The sequence below is a fragment of the Gopherus evgoodei genome, chromosome 2, assembly GCF_007399415.2.
Source record: "Gopherus evgoodei ecotype Sinaloan lineage chromosome 2, rGopEvg1_v1.p, whole genome shotgun sequence".
NCBI lineage: Eukaryota > Metazoa > Chordata > Testudines > Testudinidae > Gopherus > Gopherus evgoodei.
In genome coordinates, this window is record NC_044323.1 from 78,216,108 (window position 1) to 78,230,765 (window position 14,658).

General features: G+C 46.9%; 1 protein-coding gene across 5 annotated transcripts in view; it reads left to right on the forward strand.

Moving 5' to 3' along the window:
- Positions 1-4,453: 4,453 nt before the first annotated feature.
- The window catches only part of NOD1 (nucleotide binding oligomerization domain containing 1), a 48,314-nt gene continuing 38,109 nt past the window's right edge, over positions 4,454-14,658 (forward strand). For 3 of the 5 annotated variants that reach the window (XM_030551056.1, XM_030551061.1, XM_030551062.1), the window contains exon 1: positions 4,572-4,718. The gene's annotated coding sequence lies outside the window, so the exon portion shown is untranslated. The other 2 variants (XM_030551059.1, XM_030551058.1) reach the window with 2 other exon arrangements.

A 14,658-nucleotide genomic window follows, 5' to 3' on the forward strand; every position in this document is an offset into this window, starting at 1 on the left:
CAGAAGCAGCAGCATGTCCCCTCTGGCTCCTACACAGAGGTGTGGTGCTGGCCGGGTGGCTCTGCGTGCTGCCCCATCTACAGGTGCTGCCCCTGCAGTTCCCATTAGTTGCGGTTCCCGGCCAATGGGAGCTGCGGAGGCAGCGCTTGGGGCAGAGGCAGTGTGCAGAGCCCCCTGACTGCCCTTACATGTAGGAGCTGGAAGGGGGACATGCTGCTGCTGCTTCCAAGAGCTGCGGGGAGAGGCCAAGCCCCCGACCTCACTCCCTGGCAGGAGCTCAAAGGCTGGATTGAAAGGTCTGATAGGCCAGATGTGGTCCACGGGCTGTAGTTTGCCCACCCCTGCTTTAGCAGCTCCAATTAAATGATTTTTAAAAAATGTATAACTTAAGCTGTTTACAAACATAAAGTACCATCATATATGCTTAGCTTTATTACTAAAGAGTAAGGCCAAAATAATTGTCAAGAGGAAGAAAAAGGAAACTTTCGAAGGACAATATAATTGCAAATCATGTAGAAAAGGAGCAATGCTGGGGATCCAGTACTTATACCACTGGCACAAGAGATCAAAGATTTCTATGAAAGCAAGGACAAAAATGCAGTTATTCCTCTACTATATTTGATCCAAGGAACATGCTGTCCTGCACTGACCTACCAGTGTCCCAATTTATTGATGTAACTTAGCCTAAACTGTGCTGGATCATGAAAAATACTTTTTGAAATCTTTGTGAAAGTTTTACACTTGTTTTTGTCTGTTCCCTGTCTTTAAAAAACATGGGGTTTGGGAGAGGGGCTGGACAGCTTGCAGGCTGATAGCTAAAGGTCCTGTTTTTGTGGTAAGGGACAAAGAGTCCTGTAGCACCTTATAGACTAACAGATGTCTTAGAGCATAAGCTTTCTTGGATGAATACCCACTTCATCAGATGAATGTAGTGGAAATTTCCAGAGGCAGGTATCATCCCAACACCTGTGCTAGCTCTTCAATGTGGCAAATGCAAACAACTGGTAGGGAAGTTATCACCTTCTGCATTGTAGATAACTGTAGGAACAACAGTATCAGGTTGCCCTGCCCTAAAATATATCCTCATTCTTCTTGCAAGTTCAAGTGTATAAGCAAAAGTAGTACTAATCAGCCCTATCTTTCTGAGGGCTCATTTTTCCAGATCTTGGAAACTTTGGATTGCAGTAGCATGCTGCTTCAGCCATTACTATATGGTCGGGTGTGCCTCCAGCTCTTCCAAACATCTGTTTCCAGTCACACCTGGTGATGCTAGACATAATGGGCTAGATACAAATAGACCTCCACCCTGATATAACGTGACCCAATTAAAGGCAGGTTCACATACAAAGTGGTGAAACTCTGACAGGCTGCTCTGAGCAGTATGTTAAGGGTGCTGGGCCAGGCCGGGGCTGAGGGTTCGATAAGGGGTAGAGGGTCTCGGGTGGTCAGGGGCTCCCCCCCGGGGGGGGCAGGAGCTGTGGGAGGGCATTTTGGGGGCCTCGCAGTCCTAGAGTGGCCTGTGGGATTAGCAGGGGGCCAGGAGCAGCCTGCTCTACTTCCCTTGCCCCAGCCCCAGCAGTGTCGCTTGGGGGAAGGGATCCCCCCGCACTCGCCAGCAGCGGTGGAAGCGGAGCAGTCTGGCCTCAGCCTGCCCCCAACTGCAGCACTCCGCCTCCTGCCAAAGGTGAGTACGGGGCATGGGGGGGGCATACTTTCCCCAACCTCCCCGCACTCACCTGTGGTAGGAAGCAGAGCGACGCAGCTGCAGTCCACTCCACTTTCCTTGCCCTGGCCCGAGCCATGTTGCTGGTGAAAGGTCCTGCACTCACCTGCCCAACGGGAAGAGGAGCACCACAGCTGGGAGCTGGCGGAGTGGAGCTGGCTGGGGCTGGGCTGCTCCACTTCCCGCCGGCAGCCCTATACCGCTCCACTCTGCCACCTCCCAGGCCTGGTCTACATTATGCGTTTAAACCAATTTTAGCAGCGTTAAACTGATCTAACCCTGCACCCATCCACACAACGAGGCCCTTTGTATCGATATAAAGGGTTCTTTAAACTGGTTTCTGTACTCCTCCCTGACGAGAAGAGTAGCGCTGAAATCGGTATTACCATATCGGATTAGGGTTAGTGTGGCTGCAAATCGATGGTATTGGCCTCCGGACGGTATCCCACAGTGCACCATTGTGACTGCTCTGGACAGCAATCCGAACATGGATGCACTGGCCAGGTAAACAGGAAAAGCCCCGCAAACTCCAGCATGGGCCGTACGGGAGATACTGGATCTGATCGCTGTATGGGGAGACAAATCTGTTCTATCACAGCTCCATTACATAAGATGAAATGAGAAAGCATTTGAAAAAATCTCCAGGCTATGATAGACAGAAGCCACAGCACAGTGCTGTGTGACAAGCGTAATGGAAAGCCAAAGAATCAAATGGACGCTCATGGAGGGAGGGAGGGGGAACTGAGGATTCCAGCTATCCCACAGTCCCCACAGTCTCCGAAAAGTATTTGCATTCTTGGCTGAGCTCCCAATGCCTGTAGGGTCAAACATATTGTCCGGGGTGTTTCAGGGTATATGTGGTCAATTTACCTCCCCCACTGTGAAAGAAAAGGGAAAAAAATCATTTCTTGACTTTTTTATGTGTCACCCTATGTCTACTGCATGCTGCTGGTAGACGCAGTGCTGCAGCAATGAATAGCAGCATCCTCTCCCCTTCCCGGTGGCAGATGGTACAATATGACTGCTATCCATCACCAGCATCAGCCCGTGAGTGCTCCTGGCTGGTCTCAGGTGAAGTTGGCTGGGGGCGCGTGGGTAAAAATAGGAATGACTCCCGATCATTCCCGGTAGATGGTACAGAATGACTGGTAACTGTCCTCATCATAGCAACTGGGGGCTGAGCTCCACCAGCAGCCCCCTTTCATGTCTAAAGAAAAGATTCTGTACTGCCTGGACTATCATAGCAGTGGGATGCTGGGCTCCTCTCCCCCGCACCGTTTAATGTCCTGCCTGGACTATCATAGCAGCTGGAGGCTGCCTCCCCCTCATTTTATCTCACTAAAAAGTCAGTGTTTCTTGTTCCTGCATTCTTTATTACTTCATCACACAAATGGGGGACACTGCCACGGTAGCCCAGAAAGGTTGGGGGGGAGAAGGGAATCAATGGATGGGGTTGTTTCAGGGGCATCTCCCGTGAATGGCACACAGCATATCATTTCTGCAGGATCTGACATGGAGCAGCTATGCTCTCTGGTTCTCTGATACACTGGTTTTCTAGTACACTTACCCCATATTCTAGGCAGGACTGACTATTTTTAGATAAACCATAAAGGAGGAATTGACTCAGGGAGTCATTCCCATTTTTGTCTTTGCACCCCTGGCCAACCTCAGCTAAGGCCAGCCAGGAGCACCCATGACAGCAGCAGATAGTACAGAATGACTGATAACCATCATCTCATTGCCAATTTACAATGGCACAGCAGACAGTACAGAACAACTGGTAACCATCTCTGCTACCTTGCAATAGCAAATGAATGCTGCTGTGTAGCACTGCAGTACTGCCTCTGTCAGCGGCATCCAGTACACATACGGTGACAGTGACAAAAGGCAAAATGGGCTCCATGGTTGCTATGCTATGGCGTCTGCCAGGGCAATCCAGGGAAAAAGGGCGCGAAATGATTGTCTGCCGTTGCTCTCACGGAGGAAGGAATGAGTGACAACATTTACCCAGAATCACCTGCAACACTGTTTTTGTACCATCATGCATTGGGAGCTCAACCCAGAATTCCAATGGGCAGGGGAGACTGTGGGAACTATAGGATAGGTACGGGATAGCTACCCAGAGTGCAATGCTCCAGAAATCGACGCTAGCCTCGGTACATGGACGCACACCGCCGAATTAATGTGCTTAGTGTGGCCGCATGCACTCGACTTTATACAATCTATTTTACAAAACCAGTTTATGTAAAATTGGAATAATCCCATAGTGTAGACATACCCCCAGCCGTGGCTTTCCCCAATCTCCTGGCACTCACTGGCAGCGGGAAGCGGAGCGATGTGGCTGGGAGAAGGTGGAGTGGAGTGAGTTAGGGCTGGGCTGCTCTGCTTCCTGCCTCTGCTGGTGAGTGCCTGGCTGGGGCTGGGGCTAGATACAGGTGGGGGCAGTCAGGATACAAGAGGGTTGTATAGGGGGTGGGGTCCTGGGGGTGATTAGGACAGGTGCCTCTGGAGGGGGTAGTCCGGGAACAAGGGGGGGGGCCAAAGCAGGTTTGATATAACGCTGTCTCACCTATAATGGGGTGAGATTGTTTTGTCTCCCTGGGACTGCCTTACATCGGAGTGGAGGTGTGGCTTAGAAACAGCTTTAAAAAGTGAACGGTGTTTGTATTAAAATGACCCCAGCCTCTCCCTCCAAAGTGAGCCAGCCCTCTGGGCGCGGCAGCTCTCTCCAGCTCAGGCCCTCTGGAGAATCAGAGACCCAGGGAGTGGAAGGAACTAGCAGGCTCATGCAGTGTAACCCGCTGCCCAGCTGCAGGATGGGTTGTGGCTGGGAGGTGGGTGTAGCTCTTCCTTCCCTAGTTATTCCAGCGGGCTGTACGGCTAAGGCCGCCTGCTGACCGTTTCCCGCCGCTGCTGGCTGGCTGCCTGCAGGGGGGAGCGCGGCCCTGGCTCCCGTTTCGGGGGCGCTGCGGAAGCGTGTCCCCGAGAAGCCGGGGTAGGTGATGTCCTGGCTCACAGCCGGGCAGGGGCCAGGGCTGGCAGGGCGTTGGGCACCAGACAAGGCAGGTCCTAGGGCCTGATCGTCCGCGGAGCTGAGCCCCTGCAGCAGGGCAGCTCCCCCTGGCTGGAGCCCTGGCAGGCCCGCCGGCCGCAGAGGGCGCCGCTGCCGCTGCCCTCGGGGGGGGGGGGGGGGAGGAGACGCCTTGGGGTTGCGACATCGTCTCGCTCTCCGCGGCTGCTGACGGGGCAGCTCGCTCAGTCAGCGTCGGGCTCCTGCGCGGTGCAGCGAAGGGGAAGCGCCCGGCCGAGCCGCTCTCCCAGTTCCCGGGGCGCCGCGCAGCGCGGGGCTCCGGCCCCCGTGTCCGGCCCGCTCGGGGCAGCAGCAGCGCCGGGTCCCGGCCAGGCGGCCTCGCTCCTCCCCTTCCACTCCGTGTCCCCACGCGCGGCCGCCGCGGTGAGTCCTGCGCGCGCCGCGCTCACCCTGCTGCGCCGGGGGCTCACAGTGCTGCAGGCAGGAGAGATGGGGGAGGGGCTGCCTGGGGCAGGAGAGCGAGTGGGCTCACAGTGCTGCACGCAGGGGAGATGGGGTGTGTCACAGTGCTGGGGGAGGGGCTGCCTTGGGGGGGTCTCAGTGCTGGGGAGAGGGGCTGCCTGGGACAGGAGAGCAAGGGGGTCTCAGTGCTGGGGACAGGAGAGGTGAGGGGGTCACAGTGCTGGAGGGGTGGCTGCCTGGGACAGGAGAGCAAGGGGGTCTCAGTGCTGGGGGCAGGAGAGGTGGGGGGGTCACAATGCTGGAGGGATGGTTGCCTGGGGCAGGAGAGCAAGGGGGATCACAGTGTTGAGGGAACATGTCACACGGTTGTGGGTGAGGCCTCGGTGAGGTGAATGAGGCCAATGACTGCAACACACGTCTACAGCTCAAGCTTCAGGGTAGCTGGTTGGGTTCTGTGGCTGCCCCCTGCGGTTCCTTTCCAGAGATCTCATCCCTGTAGTAGGTTTTGAGATGCTGCTGCTTTATGCAAAATAAAGAGTCAAGCATCTGAAAACAAATGCAGTTCTTCTAAAACAGTGATTGGGGCACACTTCCCTGGCCAGGTGGGCCAATGGCCATTTGCAGAGTTGTGAATGAATGTCATTTGGGTTTGGCATGTGTCCCTCAAAGTAGGGTTGCCAAGTCTCCAGGATTCCTCTGGCGTCTCCAGGAATTAAAAATATTTAGTTAAAGATTATGTCATGACGAAACCTCTAGGAATACATCCAAACAAAATTGGCAACCCTACCTCAAAAATATCTATTAACTGCCAAGAGGTGGTATGTTAAAGGAATAGTAAGGACTTGACTTAAAACACCTGACTCCAGGATTGAAAGCCCTCGGTTTAGGTTGCCAGCTGCCTGATGACTGTGTGTGTTGTGAGTAGTGGGAGAATTTTCTTTACCCCAGTCCAGTGGCCCACAAGTCTGGCCCGTGCTTTGTGAGAGCTGGGTTTCCCACTGATAGGTAGGTTGGTTCTGTGCCTCTTTACTGGCTCTCTTTGCATGGCTTTGCCAATGTTGAATTGTTTTATTTGGGATGGTGGTGGAAGGAAAGAGAACCACTTAGAAATCCAGAGCTGTGGGAGCAAAATATTTCGGGTAGCCCATGTCTTAGAAATAAGTGGATATAAGAGAGAAAGGAGCAGGAAACCAAGGAGGTATCAGATAATGTGGTATGAATTTGTGTGGGAGAAAGGCCAGTGAAGCAAGTATGCAAGGAGGGAATAATGGGACAAATGGGTTAGTGGAGTTGAGAGGAAAGTTAGAGAAATGTACAAGGTTAATTAATGAAGTCTAGAAAAATGAACTAGACATAACTGAATTTGCTTTGACATTTTGGGAGGTGTGTTTTGAAATCTTCTCATTCAGTCCAGATGTGTCCTCATCAGGAGTTTGGTCAGTGAGATACAGCGAAACTCAAATTACTAAGTGACATGGAGACAGTAATGTTTTTTTATAGCTACATTGTACAGGCATTAAGTATTTATGATTCTTATTCTAGTTTAATTTTTTTTTAATCTAGGCCAGGGATCGGCAACCTTTCAGAAGTGGTGTGCCGAGTCTTCATTTATTCATTCTAATTTAAGGTTCCACGTGCCGGTAATACCTTTTAACATTTTTAGGTGGTCTCTTTTTATAAGTCTATAATATATAACTAAACTACTGTTGTATGTAAAGTAAATAAGGTTTTTAAAATTAAGACACTGCATTTAAAATTCAATTAAAATGCAGAGCCCCCTGGACCAGTGGCCGGGACCCGGGCAGTGTGAGTGCCGCTGAAAATCAGCTTGTGTGCCGCCATTGGCACACGTGCCATAGGTTGCCTACCCCTGGTCTAGGCTTTGTTTGTTAGTCTAATATTTGCACTTTGTAAATCTGTACTCAGGCTGTGTTTCTAAACTGCAAGGTTTGAGTTTCATGTTTCTTCAGTAAGAGACACTCCCATTCCTCAGAAATTTGGCAGAGGACAAATCACATTCGGCAGGGCTTGAAGAGTGTGCTGAGCAACTTTTAGGCAGAGAATTAAACATAACAGCTAGAGGCTAATACAGGAACCCCACTAGCAAAGACAGGAGGAAAACCCAAACCCAGCTGCTCCTCCCCAATGCCACCCCCTGCTGCTGGCAGAGGGAAGGTTCTGCAGGAATACAGTGCATCTACATTACAAATAGCAGATCCTGGGTTAACTCTTCTTCCTGGATACCAGTAGCAAAGCCAGAATGGTCAGGCCTTACACATGATCCCTGTAAATGGAATATGACCATCAGCAGCCTGACAAAGGAAATGCAAGAGAGCCCTATTGAGCTAGTTGTTGTGTACCCACTTATCAAACAGATGGTACCTGGCAGGAATTAGTCTTACTCCAATCCTTCAGAGACCAAGCATGGAAAATTTCTAGGGCTGTCAATTAATCGCAGTTTACTCACATGATTAATTCAAAACAAATTAACTTGATTACAAAATTAATTACAGCTTACATTGCACTGTCAATAATAGAATACCAATTTAAATTTATTATAAATATTTGGATGTTTTTCTACGTTTTCAAATGTATTGATTTCAGTTACAACACGGAATACAAAGTGTACAGTGCTCATTTTATATTATTTGTTATTACAAAGATTTGGACTAAAAAGACAAAAGAAATACCGTATATACTCATTCATTAACCCGTTCGTTTATAAGCTGACCCCCCAAGATGGTTAGGTAAAAATAGCAAAAACTGTATGACCCTTTCATAAGCCAACCCTGTATTTCAGGGGTTGGCAAACTTTGGCTCCTGTCCCGTTAGGGTAAGCCACTAGCAGGCCTGGTCGTTTTGTTTACCTGGAGCGTTCACAGGCACAGAGCCCCTCAGCTCCCAGTGTCTGTGGTTTGCCGTTCCCAGCCAATGGGAGCTGCAGGAAGTGCGCGCCACAGGGAGCTGAGGGGCTCTATGCCTGCAGACGCTCCAGGTAAACAAAACGACAATGTATTAGATATTCAATTCAATGATTCCATAGAGTTTAAAATCATCAATTTTTGGTGTAGACCTGTTTGTAAGACGACCTCTGCTCTTTGATGCTCACTTTTTTACCAAAAATATTTGGCTTATGAATGAGTATATACAGGTAGTATTTTTCAGTTCACCTTATACAAGTACTGTAGTGCAATCTCTTTATCAGGAAAGTGCAACTTACAAATGTAATTTGTATCAGGGGGTAGCAGTGTTAGTCTGGACCTGTAAAAAGCGACAGAGTCCTGTGGCACTTTTTGGACTAACAGATTTATTCAATCCTCCCTGATTGAACTAACTTCATTATCTCTAGACTGATTCTTGCCTGCATATTTATACCTGCCTCTGGAAATGTCCACCATATGCATCTGACAAAGTGGGTATTCACCCATGAAAGCGTATGCTCAAATACATCTGTTAGTCTGTAAGGTGCCACAGGACTCTTTGTCGCTTTTTACAAATGAAGATTTGTTTTTGTTACATAACTGCACTCAAAAACAAAACAATGTAAAACTTTAGAGCTACTGAGTCCACTCCGTCCTACTTCTTGTTCAGCCAATCACTAAGACAAACAAGTTTGTTTACATTTGCAGGAGATAATGCTCCCTGCTTCTTATTTACAATGTCACCAGAAAGTGAGAATGGGCGTTTGCATGGCACTGTTGTAGCTTGCATTGCAAGGTATTTACATGCCAAATATACTAAACATTTGTATGCCCTTTCATGCTTCGACTACCATTCCAGAGGACACGGTCTATGCTGATGGCACTCATTTTAAAAAGAAAAAATGCATTAATTAAATTTGTGACTGAACTCCTTGGGGGAGAATTGTATGTCACCTGCTCCGTAGTTTTACCCACATTCTGTCATATATTTTGTGTTATGGCAGTCTCGGATGACGCCCCAGCATATGTTGTTCAGTTTAACAACACTTTAATTGCAGATTTGACAAAACGCAAAGAAGGTACCAATATGAGATTTCTTAAGATAGCTACAGGCTAGCACTTGACTCAAGGTTTAAGAATCTGAAGTGCCTTCCAAAATCTGAGAGGGATGAGGTGTGGAACAAGCTGTCAGAAATCTTAAAAGAGCAACACTCTGTGACTTTCTGTATCTTGTGGGAACACCCTACACACCCCATGTTCATCCTTATAATATGATTGTGTGGTCTCTAATGCAAAGTTTGTCATGTTGGGTGTCTTCAGAAGGCTCATGATGTACTGAGCATTGTTGCTATGGTAATGTTATAGGTTGTAATTTCATGTATATAGTTATGAGGCTGAAAATGTGTCCTCATGGCTTAAAGCAAGCGCAGGCAAAAACTCCAGAAGCAGAGGGGCAGTTCACACCTCATCAGGGCACATATGGGACAAACCCAGCCCAGCATCACAGGAACAAAGGACACTGGCCTAGACAACAACAAAGGATCTGTTGGACTCTCCAGTGAGTCACCCCCCTTCCTTTGATCAGTTTGGGACTGCGATGAGGTAATGCTCACCTAACTCTGAAGTGGGGGCAAAGCCAAGAAGGAAGAATGGACATGGTAAAAGGGAGAGACGTTTGCCATGCTCTTCTCTCTCTTCTACCTCCATCTACGAACACTACCAGCACCAAGCAACTGAAGCGCTGATCAAAGGGGAGAGCCTGGCTGAAGTGCAACCAGCCAGTCTGTGGTGAGACGCATCTAAGTTTATAAGCGTACTGAAAGTGTTAAGATCAGCTTAGAATGCATTTTGCTTTTATTTCATTTGACCAAATCTGACTTGTGTTTTGACTTATAATCACTTAAAATCTATCTTTGTGGTTAATAAATCTGTTTGTTTATTCTACCTGAAGCAGTGCATTTGGTTTGAAGCATGCCAGAGACTCCCCTTGGGTTACCAAGCCTGGTACATATCAATTTCTTTGTTAAATTGACGAACTCATATAAGCATGCAGCATCCAGCGGGCATAACTGGACACTGCAAGACGAAGGTGCCTAGGGTTGTGTATGGGACCGGAGATATTGGCTAGTGTCGTTCGGTTGCATAATCCAAGGAACAGCTTACATGCCAGAGGCTGTGCGTGAACAGCCCAGGAGGGGGGGGTTTCACAGCAGAGCAGGGTACGGCTGGCTCCCAGAGTTAAAGATTGTAGAGGCCTAGCAGATCACCAGTCCAGAGAACACCAGAGGGGAACGTCGCACACTCCAATTCGAAACCTTCAAAAAAGAAAATCAACCTTCTATTGATGACATCTGGCTCAGATGATGAAAATGAATATGCGTCAATCAGCACTGCTTTGGATTGTTTTCAGGCAGAAACACTCATCAGCCTGCAAGCATGTCCTCTGGAAGGGTGGTCGAAGCATGAAGAGGCATATAAATGCTTAGCATATGCTTAGCACATAAATACCTTGCAATGCTGGCCACAACAGTGCCATGCGAACACCTGTTCTCACTTTTAGGCGACATTGTAAATAAGAAATGGGCAACATTATCTCCCAGAAATGTGAACAAACTTGTTTGTTTTAGCGATTGACTGAATAAGAAGTAGGACAGAGTGGACTTGTAGGCTCTAAAGTTTTATATTGTTTTGTTTTTGAGCACATGTATGTAAAAAAAAAAAAATTCTACATTTGTAAGTTGCACTTTCAGAATAAAGAGATTGTACTGCAGTACTTGTATGAGGTGAATTGAAAAATACTATTTATTTTTGTGTCTTTTTTACAGTGCAAGTATTTGTAATAAAAAATAATATAAAGTGAGAGCTGTCAAGAGTACAGTATGTTTAAAAACATTAGGAAAGATCATATACTATGAATTTGTTGTGCAATTTTTTTAAATTTACACCTCATTTCTAAATGTATCTTTAAGCACGTGCTCATGCCATGACCTCAGTGGGACTTTACTTTATAAACATGTGCTTAACTGAATGTCCTAATTAGGCATGTTTTCCTAAATTGAGGCCTTAGATACTGTCATGAAGGGTGCTATGGAAAAGCCTAAGATAAAAAAGTCTCTGACTCCTAGCAACTAGTTCAGCTAGTGATGTGTCATAGTTGTTGTTTTCAGAGTCAGTAGGAATGGTTTGTTGTGGACAATCAGAACAGAACTAATATGGGTTGGATTTTTCATTTGGTTTAATTCTTTAAAGAGAAACTATTAGTTTTAAATTAGTTTTTCCTTTACTTTAAAAACAAGTGACCAAGGGAAAACCTGCTCTTCAGACTGATTTTCTGTGCTTCCCCATCTTGTATACCCTCTGCCTGTGATTAGGCAGTTTAATCAGAAACCATACTTAATGGATTAAATACTTTTCATGCTCTTATTGCAGGCCTTCACCCCTTTCTCTGTTGCATGTAAGTTAAGAGGCTCCAATAAGATCCTTTGGCAATAAGTATTTACACTATCAATGAACCACAATATTCTTCACTACCAGATTAGGTGAGCTTCTTGCATCACCAGGCGAGGGAATGGCAGGCATGAGCAGCAGTTGTGATGGGATTTGAGGGAAACACTTTGAGCAAAAAGAGGATGTGAACAGTAGAAAGCAGAGCCAGTTTTTTTTGGCTGCACAAAGATGACCATTTTAAAGAGCTGTTGTAATCAGCGGCCTGACTACATCAAAATGGCCTCATCTTACTCATCCTTGTGTGACTCCAGCTCAGTGATTGTACAGCACCTTGGTGGAAGTGCTAAGTATATTGTATCTACTTACTATGGCAAGTCTTCACCTATGTCTCCCTTTCACTTCTCTCTCGCCCCAGTCCCCTCCCATCTTCCATTATCCCCAGCAATTCATGCTCCTTTCTCTCTGTTTCCAGCATTGCTATTGTTTTGCCTGTCCTACAGATCCTTTCCACCTTCCTATTGTTCTAATTCCCTTCTCTCCTTTGCTTTTAAACTCCTTGGATGAGCAATCTTCTCTGTTGATTGCTCCTCCTCCAGTTCTTTGAGCTCATGCATTCTGGCTTTCGCCCTGTTCAATCCACTGAAACTGCTGTCCTCAAACTAACAGCCTGTGCAGTCGGTTACTCCATCTTCCCCTCCTCCACAGTCCTCACAGCTGTTCCATGGTTATGAGGCTAAGCATGTGTAATGCTCCTTCAGCCTTTCTTCATAAGCTTTTCTGCTCTCATTCCCTTCACTGACAGAGTTCCCCAAGGCTCAGTCTTTGGCTTTCTCACTTTGGGTGATCTTCTTTGAGACCACTTGATTCAACTCATATCTACACCCAAGACTCTCTCAAATCTCTCTCTCCATCTCCATCTTTTTGGTAACCTGTGCAGTCCCACATCTCTGTCTGTCTCTGGATATTTTCTTTCAGATGTTTCTATCCCACCTCAAGTTCTGTATGTCTGAAATCAAACATACGCTATTTTTTACACATACCCTTGCCCCTCTGTCAGTTCATTACCCAGGTTTGTGGCTTTGAGGTACTGTAAGCGAGTGGAAAGTTTACATCCCTTAACAGTTTTAAAATCCACCCTTTCTTCTCCATCCTTGAAAATTCTACCTTCTTTCTGGGTGTTTAGGCCACTCAGATCTACGTATATATGTATCTCTGTTTTAGCTAGCCCATGCTGATATGTTTTGTCTATTTCTCAGAGAAACACACATTAGCTGTACTTGCAGGCTGGTGTGGTAGGGTTGCTATAGGAGGAATTCCACTTGCATATCAACTGAGTGATGTCTTACTGATGGATGGATACTAAAATAGCCACTACTAGTCATAAAACAATCCTGAGGTTCAGAGGTCACTTGAAGATTGTTTGTATTTATTAAACCTGTCACAAATGCTGCATCAGTTAAATAAAACATTTCTTGACTCCAAAATTTTTCAAAAGCTATTTAATGTACTAAAATACCTGCCATTGCCTTGTACCCCCAAACTTTTCCAGCAGAATTCTACATGCTGGATAATTGCATTGGGTCTGGAGCCAGCAACTGGAGTGGCTGAGATGGATGCACCTCTGAGGCCACATCCACGCTACGGGGGGGAAATCGATCTTAGATACGCAACTTCAGCTACGTGAATAATGTAGCTGAAGTCGAATATCTAAGATCGGATTACTCACCCATCCACACCGCGCAGGATCGATGTTCGCGGCTCTCCCTGTCGATTCCGGAACTCCGTTGGGGTTGATGGAGTTCTGGAATCGATATAAGCGCGCTCGGGGATCGATATATCGCGTCTAGATTAGACGCGATATATCGATCCCCGAGCAATCGATTTTAACCCGCCGATACGGCGGGTAATCTGGACGTGGCCTGAGCTTAGCAAGTGGATTCTTTCAGCACCTATTTCTAATTTGTAAAAAGATTCACACATCACCTTTAAAAGTAGTGTGTGCATGTAACATTGATTAATAATCAAACGAATAATGCAAGCTTGTAATGACAAACACACAATACTTCATAACAATACAAGACAAAGTAAGACACATCTCAGAAGACGTAATAGTAGATCAGCTGTGTCAGATACTGTTCCTGCTACAGAAATGGCCCATGGACATGCAGACAAGTGTATAGGTATGATGATGTCACCATACTAGCCCTGGGGTTTAAGCAATGAGTGAATAAAGAAGATTAGGTTAGCAAGAATTGTACTACCTAGTTTCTAGTTGCAGGCTCTTCTGAACAGTGACTGTATGTGTATAACAACTGCCACAATGGGTTTCCAATCCTGATTGAGGCCTTTGGGGCATTATCACATCTTGAGGGTTCTGTTTTAATAACATTATATGGTCTGTTTTAGTAAGATTATGTAGCTGCTTTAGTTTATGAATAGGACTGGAAGGTTCATTACACACTAATACAATGCTCTGCAAGACCGATTAGCTTTTCCAAGAAGCAATCAGTTAAGGTGTTTTTCTAAACCTTGTCCTGATGTGACATTTGACGAGTTTATTGTGGTAGCTGAAGACACTCATTTTTACTGTTTAATTAGACTGATACCTGCTTTCCAGAAAACCCAGCACCTACATTCTTTCAGGGTTAGCCTCACCACTGGACACATCAGGACTAATTAGTGTTGCCAGTTCTCACAATTTTTTCATCAGTCAGGGAAACTCAGCCTCTCCCACCTCCTGTGAATAATGGGATAGCTCTTCTCAGTCCCCTTCCTCCCCTCTTCCTCCTTGCAGCACCCAGCCTGGAAAAGGGGAGAAGGGGAACCGGCTGCAGGCACCCCAGACCTGAGAGAGGGGTTGAAGACCCCAGCAGTTGCAGGAGGAGCAGAGGTGGGGCTGGTGTAGGAACTGATGTAGGAGCTCAGGGCCAATGCGGGCACAGGATTAATTTGGGGATTGAGGGCAGAATTTGTTGCTGAGCAGGGGAATTAGGAGATGTGGCGGTGAGAGCCGCAGTGGGGCCCAAAATCACATTACTCAAATAACTTGGGAGAGTGGTCAGCACTAGTTGTAG